At 32.5% G+C, this 11,156-nt stretch overlaps 2 long non-coding RNA genes across 2 annotated transcripts; one reads left to right on the forward strand and one right to left on the reverse strand.

The window, feature by feature from the left end:
• The first annotated feature begins 1,519 nt into the window (after nt 1-1,519).
• Nucleotides 1,520-3,405, forward strand: LOC130241037 (uncharacterized). Its single transcript, XR_008838826.1, has 3 exons — nt 1,520-1,625; nt 1,721-1,878; nt 3,024-3,405. It is a non-coding gene; the product is annotated as an uncharacterized LOC130241037 (long non-coding RNA).
• Nucleotides 3,406-8,732: 5,327 nt separating this feature from the next.
• On the reverse strand, nt 8,733-10,455 carry LOC130241103 (uncharacterized). The gene is made up of 6 exons (XR_008838828.1): nt 10,401-10,455; nt 9,615-9,792; nt 9,426-9,533; nt 9,290-9,346; nt 9,024-9,198; nt 8,733-8,927 (listed from the first exon to the last, which is right to left on the reverse strand). It is a non-coding gene; the product is annotated as an uncharacterized LOC130241103 (long non-coding RNA).
• Between the last annotated feature and the right edge of the window lie 701 nt (nt 10,456-11,156).

The following is an 11,156-nucleotide window of genomic DNA, read 5'->3' on the forward strand; positions in this document are numbered from 1 at the left end:
AGCTAGAATAAAAGCAATTTTAATTTTTTAAAAACCATTTTCACCTCTTAGGGCTTAGTGGCCACATACATGGACAACACATTTTAGCTGTTATGTCTTATGTTTTATATTTTGTTACAGACATACAGTGTCATACTGCAACTGTTTTGCAGCATATGAAATGTCCCAAACACTATTTTAATTGTCCAAAAAGGGCAAAAAAATGTTTTTACTGATAGTCAAAACATGTTCAAAAATATGTGTGTATGTGTTATTAATGCATTTAAAAAGGCAAGAAAAAAACTGCTGTGTTCAAGGCAGAAATAAAGAGTTTTTCATTCTATTACACAAAGGTGACTTTATTGTGTTTTATATAAATTCGGACATATTCCACATATATGGACATACTTTTCTCTAAAAGTACATCATTTCAAAAGTTGGTACTTAGGTTTTATTCTAATCAGGTTCCAATAAGCCAAAATAAAAAAAAAATAATAAAGAGAAATAAAAAATGCATGTAAAAAAAACAGCTTGGGCCTTAAGAGGTTAAGGTCAAAATTTTTTGCCCCTTTAAGCTATATTTTTTTTATAGTCTCCAGAACAAACCATCATTATACAAAAACTTGCCTAATTACCCTAACCTGCCTAGTTAACCTAGTTAAGCCTTTAAATGTCACTTGCAGCTGTATAGAAGAGTCTTGAAGAATATCTAGTCTAATATTATTTACTGTCATCATGGCAAAGAGAAAATAAATCAGTTATTAGAGATGAGTTATTAAAACTATTATGATTAGAAATGTGTTGGAGAAATCTGCTCTCCGTTAAACAGAAATTGGGGTAAAAAAATCAGGGGAGCTAATAATTCTGACTTCAACTGTGTATATATATATATATATATATATATATATATATATATATATATATATATATATATATATATATATATATATGTATGTGAGTGAGTGAGATAAGCCTGTTGAGAAAAGAAGGCTGGAAAATTGCAGGGCATGTAATTGATTATGCCTTTATTCCAGTAGGTAAAAATGCAACTTTTCATTATTCAAAGCATAACATAACCTCGTTTAACATAAACTGATGTATTTCACACATTATCATACACTATTACCAGTATAATTTGGCCTTTAACAATTTATTTAATAAAAGAAAGAATCTATCATCTCTAAATTGTGATAAAGAGACGCAACAAGCTGTCTTCTCAAATATTATGTTAGTCATGATGTTAATGGTAAAACTCAAGGATTACCTTGCACCTTCTCAGAAATTTACCATTGATCATATGTATTACAAGAGGCAGGATTTTTTTAATGCAAGAAATGCTTTTTAAATCATAATCTTAAACAGATTAAGGCTAATTTTGGACTACACTTAAATTACATTACAATTGCTTAGAGCAGTACTGATGTATCTAGTAGTTTAGTGGGTTTAACTAATGTCACATCTGTTTTTATTCATTTCAGATGCGAAACCTTTAGACACTGGATTAACGTCCTGGATTAAGTCCAATGTATTTATTGGAAAACAGTAGAGAAATTGCACATAAGTGGGTTGAAGACATAATTATTCATCTGTCTTCCATACATGTAACAAAAGACTGCAGAGGCCATATGAATTCATCTTGACTAAGGGTAAGGTTTTTCAGAATTAATCATTATTTAAAATTATTGTATTTTCTTTGTTAATATGTACAGATTTGAAAAGAATGTACTTTCTTTTAATAAAGAACTCTTCACAGCACTGCATCTGAACAGTCACAACCTCACAGAGCAGCACAACCACCCCACTCAGGATCAGTGTTATGGTGCCATTTTGAAGCTGGAACCTCATCTTGTGTACAGAAAAGGTAGAGTTGAAAATTCACTGGTTGTCTTGTATTGTGTGGTAAGTCATAGTTTTATTATTTGTTTAATTTCATTGCAACACTAAGTAGTCCATTCTGTGGCCAATATGATATATAGGGCATAAAATAGGACTGATCTGATCATTGTTTTGATTTCTAATTAAGTACTCAAGGCGCTACACATGTAGCTGAAGTTAGCATCATTGAGTAGGACATTTCTTTCAGTATACTCTTAAAGAGATAGTTCACCCAAAAATGAAATGAAAACTCTGTCATTAATGACTCATCCTTCATTTGTTCCAAATGTGTCTGAGTTGCTTTCTTCAGTTAAACACAAAAATATAGATTTTAAAGAAAGATGAAAATCTGTAAACATTGACTTCCATAGTATTTTTTTACTCCTATGTATGTCAATGGTTTCAGGTTTTCAGCTTTCTTCAAAAAACTTCCTTCATGTTCCACACAAAGAAACTTGGAAGTTTTATAATAAAGGTTTACAACCACTTGAGGGAGAGTAAGTAGTGAACTATTCCTTTAACCAAATGTAGTTGACTTTACTAGAAAATTGTATAGAAACTCATTGCCTTAAACCCCTTACATTATATGCAAGATAAAACTTAACAGCCCTACTTGAATTAAAATGTTACTGTAAGTCCAATAAGATTGTAAATGTTGTAAGTTAATTCAAGTATGGCTGTTTAGTTTCACCTTGTATAAAAACACAAGTGGTTTAAGGCAACAGGTTTCTATGCAGTTTTCTAATAAAGTCAATTAGGTTGGGCTAAGACTGTAATGGGTTACAGTAATAGCAGTGAATCATGCAGCTATAACATAAATGTTAAGCCATGTAAAGTAATAAACTTGTCATAATTTAGCAATATTATTAGGGTGGAGCACTGTCTGCTGTTGTAGTTTTCATATAATTGATGAGTGTGTTTTAAATAGCAAGAAGTGATCAGTGCAGTCACTATCCTCATATCTGAGTCTGTAGGACTGTCAGATCTGCTTGGAATACATGAAAACATGCTGAAAATGTTAAACTTATTCAAGCAGTTAATTCAAGAGTGCCAGATTTAATGACACTTTACAGATATAAATAAGTATCACTGAACTTTCTAAATGAAACCTAACAATCATCTTGATTCTTTGTTCTTTAATGATATTGTGCACTTCTGATACTTTACAGTGGCAAAACCTGGGATAACACATGGGAGCCTTCCAGGAATTCCCGACACTTTACACCCAAGTCTCCTCATGCCAACCGGTTTGCAATATGACAGTCTAGTCACCATAAACACCTGGACTCGCCAAGCACACATTGGTTCTCAGTGTTTTGTAAAAATGTTGCTATTCTTCAGTAAGTACTTGAATATGTTTTTGAAAAGTGTTATAGCTTTTAGGTACTTTTGCTGTTAAGTTCAGAAAGTTGTCATTATAAACATTTTTGTATTTGTCATGAACTTGACTTGCTGTTGTGAAAGTTTGTTTTAATGGCATTTCCAAAGGCATCATTTGAAAAGATTTTTTGCAGTGCAGTTTTACTTGAGCTTGACATACCAGATGTATGACATAAATAAATATCACAAAATAAATAAATATAATAATAATAATTCAAAATATACATTTCCTTCAATTATAATTGTTTTTAATCATTTGCATATATATGTATGTAATAAAATATTGCAATAAAAACTGTTATAAAATATATATTTTTGGTGTTTGTGTGATTTTTTTTTTTTTTTTTTTTTGTGGTATTATAAATAAATTATAAATGTTTCATTCAAAATGTATTGTCTTTATTTGCATACTCATTTACACTATTTTTACTATTTAATGGGCACAATATTTGTCCTTGAAGTTTGACATATTTATATTTGGATACCTACAGGATGCAGGGTCAATTTACAGGAAATGCTGAACTATATTTGTTTTCAAACATGACATTTATTATTTTATTATTCATTTCAAATGAATGCCTATGTATGAGGCGCCGTGTAGGATTTAAATCAAACTTTGCTTATCAACACACACATAAACACGTGCATATACACCTATAAATTACTCGCATATACACCTATACTTTTAGATGTTCAAAACAACATATATGAAACTTGTGTATATACATATAAACTTGACGCACGCATACACCCACACACACACGCACATACATATAAACTCCATCTATGCAAACACACCGACACACGCGCACATACATATATACTCCATCCATGCAAACACACCCATATTAACACACGCACATACATATATACTCCATCCACGCATACACACCCACATTACACACGCACATACATATAAACTCCATCCATGTATACACACACACATTAACATACGCATACATATAAACTCCATCTATGCATACACACACACATTAACACACGCACATACATATAAACTCGGTCCTTGTGCGAGCACACACAGGCACATACATAAACTTCCTTGCATAAACACCCACCCACACACACACACACACACACACACATACAACTCCCAGCATGCATAAACACCCCTTAAACAGTCGAGCAAACATCCAAAACAAGATACACAAACGTATACAAAGTTGTGCATATATGCAGGTGATTTATATGTGGATGTGCGTTAACTTTTCAGTGTGAACGAAAGGCATATCCGTTCAAACGGAAGGCATTAATTAATTTTTTTTCTCATGCAAATCAACATGAATTTCAGAGTGATCTTGATAGCCGTGACGTTTTTCGGTGCTTTATTTACTTGTGCTAATTGCAATGAGGATGTTATAGTCAGGCGAATAAAAGTGAAACAAGATTATAAAACTGCAGCGCATTAAACACACGCGTCTTTAATCTACCGCAAAACACAGAGTAGACGCGCACTACAATTTAAAGCACAGATAGCGTGACCGTCTCTCTCTGAACCGCAGATGGCGTGACCGCAGTCTTGAACTGCGGGCCTTGATGGCGAAACAAATTGCGCAATTCAGATTCTGTTTGCAGTTCAGCTGAAGGGGACACATTTGACTCCACTGAATTAGATATGGATCTTATTATAGTCGGCGAAGCAAGAACATTTCGCAAAATGTTAATTATGTCTGTAACGTAACGCTATCACTGTTCATCATGGTCATTCAAATGGAGAAACGTGGCAAAATAGCTTACTTCGTCTTATTTTCTGATTAATGGCAGCTGGCAAACCAACAATGTGCATTCCTGCCACCTTCTGGACTGAAGTGTGGACCCAAAATAACCCATTAAGGATTGCGACACGATACAGAAAATCATATTAGACAACAATGTATTTATTCTAATAATAAATAATATTATATACTTCATATGTGACTGTGTATTGATTAAACCTACTGCTTTCATTTATTTGAGGATTTTTAATAAACATTTTGCTGGGGCAGTCATGTCATGTTTTCAATAATCAAAAGACCTAATACCTCAATTAATCACATTATTTATATTTTATAAGCTTGAAGATAGGATAGATTGCACTACAACACAGCTAATTAAAATTACCTGATACAGGCTTATAATTATAAATAATGATATATTTCGTTTTGGCTGTGACTTTTACACTAAAATGACTTCTTTTTTATGAACTGAGATAACTTCCTGTTATACTGAAATACCTTCCGTTTAAAGTGAAAAATTCATGCGCACTTATATATGAAATCACTTGCATATATGTATATACACAAGTCATTAAATATATATGGGTGTGTTTGCATAGATGCAGTTTATATGTATGTGCGCGTGTGTGTGGGTGTGTTTGCATAGATGCAGTTTATATGTATGTGCGTGTGTGTGTGGGTGTGTTTGCATGGATGGAGTATATATGTATGTGCGCGTGTGTCGGTGTGTTTGCATGGATGGAGTATATATGTATGTGCGCGTGTGTGTGGGTGTATGCGAGCGTCAAGTTTATATGTATATACACAAGTTTCATATATGTTGTTTTGAACATCTAAAAGTATAGGTGTATATGCGAGTAATTTATAGGTGTATATGCACGTGTTTATGTGTGTGTTGATAAGCAAAGTTTGATTTAAATCCTACACGGCGCCTCATACCTATGATCTGGTTTTACTGTGATCATTTTGCACATCAGGTTACACCCACAAAGGAATCTCGCTGTAAATATACATTTGTATTTTAATAAGACATAATATTTAATATGTAATATTAATATGAATTTTAATATTTAAATTCTTAATTTATAATCTACCTTCAGCCGGATTACCAAATAGAGACAACAAGTGTGACGTAGATTGCGACGTTGTGATTGGACTAACTTTAAAGCCAAATTAAAAGATGCTTCGTGTTGCTAACTATATTTTGCTAACTTTGCCACTTTACTAACAGTGTCCTTTATCAATGAGGTATCGCCATGTTTCAAATAGTTACCGATTAACCAAGATCGTAACCCTAAACCTAACCCTAATTACACATTTCAATGAACTACTATTTGTAGCGCCATGTTGTTCCCGTCCCATCTATAAAGTGACAAAGACTTGTGGGTAATGTAGTTTAAAATATTTTTGTAATAAAATGGAATAAATACGATCTTTAATGAACATAGGACTATCTATATAAGGTCATTGTCCATATATTTATGACATATGTGAAAGCCAGGCATAAATTTGTTGTTTTACAATGAGTGTTTTTTTAAACAGCTTTTATTGACTTTCAGTATATATCTGAAAACTATGTCCAATATTATTTATTGAATATAGCATAAGTAAAAGTCTTGTGGTTTTTCCCCTTATATATTCTAATTTGACTTCGAGTTAGAGACGTTTGAAATGTGAATATTTTTTCTTATTCCATGGGGCTCTACACATACCCTGGGAGTAGAAAGGCAGTAAAACCTATGTAGATGTATCATCTTCAACATGAACAAGACATTGTTATTGTCACATGTACAGTTGTGTTAAAAAATAAGCTGTACAACATCAGTATACTCTTAAATCACTAGTTATTAGCAATAGTGATCAATATTCATCACAAATTATATGAGTAATTGGTTAATTCACTGGTGTTCTGAATAGTATGTGTGGATTTTATGACACTGGATTAATCATGGAAAAGAAGTTTCATTAATGGTCATCATGTGATGTTTAATTGTTTCTACTTTATTTGAAATATGGATAAGTTATATTAAAATATGTAAATGTTTATAAATGTAACCTTTTAAAGACTTTTGGTATTTGTTTTGAAAAAAACTCTTTATCTGAATATTTTTACCTTTTAAATCTTCAACTTGTTTGTGTAACAGTATGTTTTGACAATGTATGAACTTATGTATTTAATCCAGGAAATAATGATTCCACATAATGTCTTTGTCCTGCATGTGTCCCTATAATAATAATCTTTAAACAGTTTTCAGTTATTACAGCATACTACACTAAGATACTGACAAACGTGGCCTTTGTTATCTTTCTTCAGCCAAGGACTGAAGTCTAAAATAAAAATTTCCCCTTTAGCATACCATATTTATTCAAATTAGTATTACACCATGCAACTTACTGTGTCTTGTGGTGAAACTCAATATGGATAATTTTGTAGACACTGCATTTAATTATTGTTTTCATCATGGGTTAATTTGCTAATTATTTTCTTTATTAATCAAATGATTTGTAAGAATTGCTGCATTGTAAAAATCATGAAAATAGTAAGAAATGAGGTTACAATGACGAAAAGATATCTTTACAAATGCTGTGAATAGTTCAAACCTCCAAATGATTATAACACATAACCATTAACCAACAAAATAAAAATGCAAACCTTCAGATGATCTAAACTAAAAGTAAAATAATTTTGTGCTGTACTTATATGTGAATATAAGCTATTGAGATGGATTTTGTCTACCAAAAAATCACATTTTATAGATTTTCTGTTAGTTTTGAAAATGTTTTAATTGGCATCATTTGATTTTTTTTTTGCATTCAATAGAACAATTTATAAATAGTTTTTTTATTTTATTTTATTATTATTATTTTAATTTTCAACAGAACAACAGTGGTACTGGTATCTTGTAACAATATGTACAGCGGTTTTTGTTGGACATTCTAACAAATGCATACAAATGCAACAAAGCAAAGACAAATAAAAGGAGATAAAACAAATTTAGAAAGACATATTGTCACCTTAGAGTTATAAGGTTCTATCTGACATGTTTGTCAAAATTGGGTTATTGACATATTAAATGACAACTTATTTACTTTATGGGATGTTTTTTGTATGTTGTAAGTTGTTTAAATTTTAAGACTTTTTATTTAAACAAATGTTACACACATACTGTTTGCTATGAAATGTAAAAACTTTGAAGCTCAATTTCTCAAAATCATTCAGAACGCAGATAGAACCTTATAATTCCAAGGTGAAGAAATAGTCATGGTGTACCCTCAAGAAAAATCCAGGAGGACCAAATGCGCCAGAACACATCAGATCTTTGATGTAAATCATAGGTAAATTTTTCAAGTGGTAGAAGTCTGGTTGCCTGACTCAGCCACATATTGACTGGAGGTATCTGAGCAGTTGACCATAATAATAATAATAATAATAAACATTTTTTGGCCAAGTATATGCAAAAATTCTTCATCATTGATTTCATATTTTAAAAGCTCTTAATGTCAGTTAATGTATTTATTTTATTTTCATATAGAGTACCTCAAATCTATACATGTTGTAAGCAGTTAGGCGTTCAATAATGCTCCAAATTAACACCACTGATTGATTTAAGAGGCATGCATACATACTGTACATGTATATGTATTTGAAAAAAAAGAGACAACAATTTGGTTATAGATTATGAAATTCAGATTTTATTACATGCTTTAGATTCAGTGTTAAGTTCATCATCTTCTTTCTTTACAGTAAAAGAAAATCTGTAGTCAATGTCATACTCATCAGTTGGAACTTTATTTAAAAAATGTATGTTCTCTGCTCCGGCCAAAACATGCAGGTACCTTGCAGGTCTCTAGCTTGCACCCTCGTGTCGTAGTTTTTTTTTTCTCAGTTATTTTGTTGCTTTCTGAGAATGATGATCCACAGACCTTTTAACCCCTCTTCGTTTAGGCCGCATGTCGTATCTTTAAAGAAGAACACAACCACATTAAAATGTGTTAACATCCTTTGGACTGGGTAACCTTATGCTTATGTTTGTGCTAAATAATACAAATACATACTTTTCAGTAGCACATAAGCAGGACAGTTCTCTGAAGGAACCAGGATGAGTTGAAAGGTATTTGGTATTTATAATGGTTGGCCATCTCTGCCACAAGAATCCTCTGTTCTCTTGAAGAGTCCTTACTAGCAGGATAATGTTGAACACCCTTCTCGTTGTTGTTAGATCGACAGTGTCTGAAATGTATTCATAAGAAGAAAGTTGTATCACATGGATTATACATCAACTTTTAAAGAATCAAAACTGACAGAAGTCTAGTGTACATACCATGCTATAAGGCGAAGACATCCACATCACTTCTGTTTTTTGTTGTCTTTGCTTCTGCTAGTGAAAATACAAAACAATAATAGTAACACTTACAATTATTAATGACTACATGTCATAATAATAATAATTCCCTCACCGTCTGCCCACTTCTCTACATCATAAACCAAAGTCTTCCAATTGGTTTCCGGTCACTGACAGTTTCATGGATTCTGTTTTGCAACTTGCATTGCAGAGCTGTTGTGGTCTAGTGATAAGAAATCAAAAATCATAATACTATTCAAATAGGTTACTGAACATCTAAAACAAATATTACTGATGTATTTACCTTCTGATATCAACAGGTCAGTGAGATGGCCAAATAGTTGAACATCTGCTAATTCCAGCACATGACCATGAGAGTTACAGTAGCATGTCTGGTCACTGCAATCCAAGAGAGGAAACATTGCACTGTTCCAACCTCCTTCCCAACAGTTAAACCACACCTATCCTGGTATGCCAATATCCTGGAAAGCAATAACAAAATTTTGGCATCAGTTTAAGATGCTCATATAGTTCACCAATCTCACATTAAAACGCATGTGCTTTGGCATGGAACACCAAAATGAAGGACTTAAAGAGGGCACTGGAACTTTGGACAGCTTTTTGCAACTCTTTGGAGGTAGTGTCATTAGTTAATGTAGTCCACAAATCTTCCTGTCAAGAACAAATACATGACAGTTTATATCTTCTAATCTAATTTTACTAGGTGAACATCAAAGAACTGTTTTCTTGTTAATTTAGTTTCAACACATACAGTTTAAAGTACCTAGTACATCCTTCTTGCAAATACTATCCACCTTGTATTGCACAGACTCCCACTCAAGAATATCTAAGAAAAATGTCTGCTGAGATCTTGGCAGTCTATTAAAAATAATTATACCAACATCTTTTCCACCTACAATGGAAAGAATATAAAAATATTTTATGATATCAATTAATTACTTGCATGACCAAATCTGAGATAAAAAAGCCATCATTATGCCTTAGTTTAAATAAAACCAAAATTTCACTCTAGCCCACTGTCACCTAAGTCTACAGATACAGGGACTAATGGAAACAATGAAGTACACACCAACAGTCACTGGAGCAAGGCCCTCTCACAGTTGGGACGACTGGAGTTCCTATGAGCTGTACAAGATTAAAACAACAGAAAATTAACATTAATAACATTTCAACCTATCCCAAGACTAGTAGACAAGCAGCATAAGCAGACTTCTAATTTCCTGGACTCCAATGTGGACAGCCGAATCAGTTTATGGTCTATAAGGTGTCATACAAATCAGACAAAACAAAATACTTTCTGGAAAATAAAAAAAAAAGGTTGGCCACTAATCAACACATAGAACAAATTGTTTTAAACAGTTAAGCCACAATATTTTGTGAGCTTATACTGTAGTTTAATGTTTTTCATAAACAATAGTAAGAATAAAACGTAAGCGTCTCTTTCCGTTAATACAATAGTAGTGGAAGAATAAATGCATGTACATTTTATCTCATACAATCATTTATGCCTAAACATTGCAGATATTTAATATACATGGAATGAAAAACTAACCCTTTATTAATTCCAGATTGGTATTGGCCTTCCTTACACAATGTGTCTCCTTCTCCACCATACCCTTGGTTCAGTTGTCTTTACTGGAGTTGCTTCCTGCAGATCACCAAGTTGTCATCAAGACTTGAGCTTATAATTGAAATCTTGATCAATCCGAGTATCAAGGTTCAAAAGTTGCTCTTGAAGTTCTGAATCACTCATTGTGATAGGCAGAAACAGACTGAAAGACACAAGGATTAAACAAACAAATACAAATGTGTTAACAGAGATAGA

The sequence above is a fragment of the Danio aesculapii genome, chromosome 14 (assembly GCF_903798145.1).
Source record: "Danio aesculapii chromosome 14, fDanAes4.1, whole genome shotgun sequence".
NCBI classification, from domain to species: domain Eukaryota; kingdom Metazoa; phylum Chordata; class Actinopteri; order Cypriniformes; family Danionidae; genus Danio; species Danio aesculapii.